Here is a 388-nt window from a genome sequence, read left to right on the forward strand (position 1 = left end):
TAAAAATGCATCCAATTGACCTCGTGGTTGCTTTACAAATTTGTTTTATTGAAGCACAGATATTATAGAAGCACAGAGACTTTGTACTTGCTGCGCTTGTTTTATATTTTCATGTCTGAGCAACTTCCCTCCGAAGGAATGCATCATCCTTCAGCACACTTCACAAATCCACAATGACAACTGTAATTTGCTCTCAAGTCATTGAGCTTTCGGAATATGCTTTAACACTAATTGGGTGTCAATTGCTTTTCTTCCCTGAGAGAAATCTGTTTGTAAACCCTTCACTCCCCAAGATGTACGTCGCTGCAGCATATGACTGCTCTCATGCGCTAACCTTTGATTTTGTTTTAATTTAATACATCACTCGGATTACAAGATTTTGTGTAGG

The sequence above is a fragment of the Phaethon lepturus genome, unplaced genomic scaffold (genome assembly GCF_000687285.1).
Source record: "Phaethon lepturus isolate BGI_N335 unplaced genomic scaffold, ASM68728v1 scaffold17777, whole genome shotgun sequence".
In the NCBI taxonomy this organism is placed as follows: domain Eukaryota; kingdom Metazoa; phylum Chordata; class Aves; order Phaethontiformes; family Phaethontidae; genus Phaethon; species Phaethon lepturus.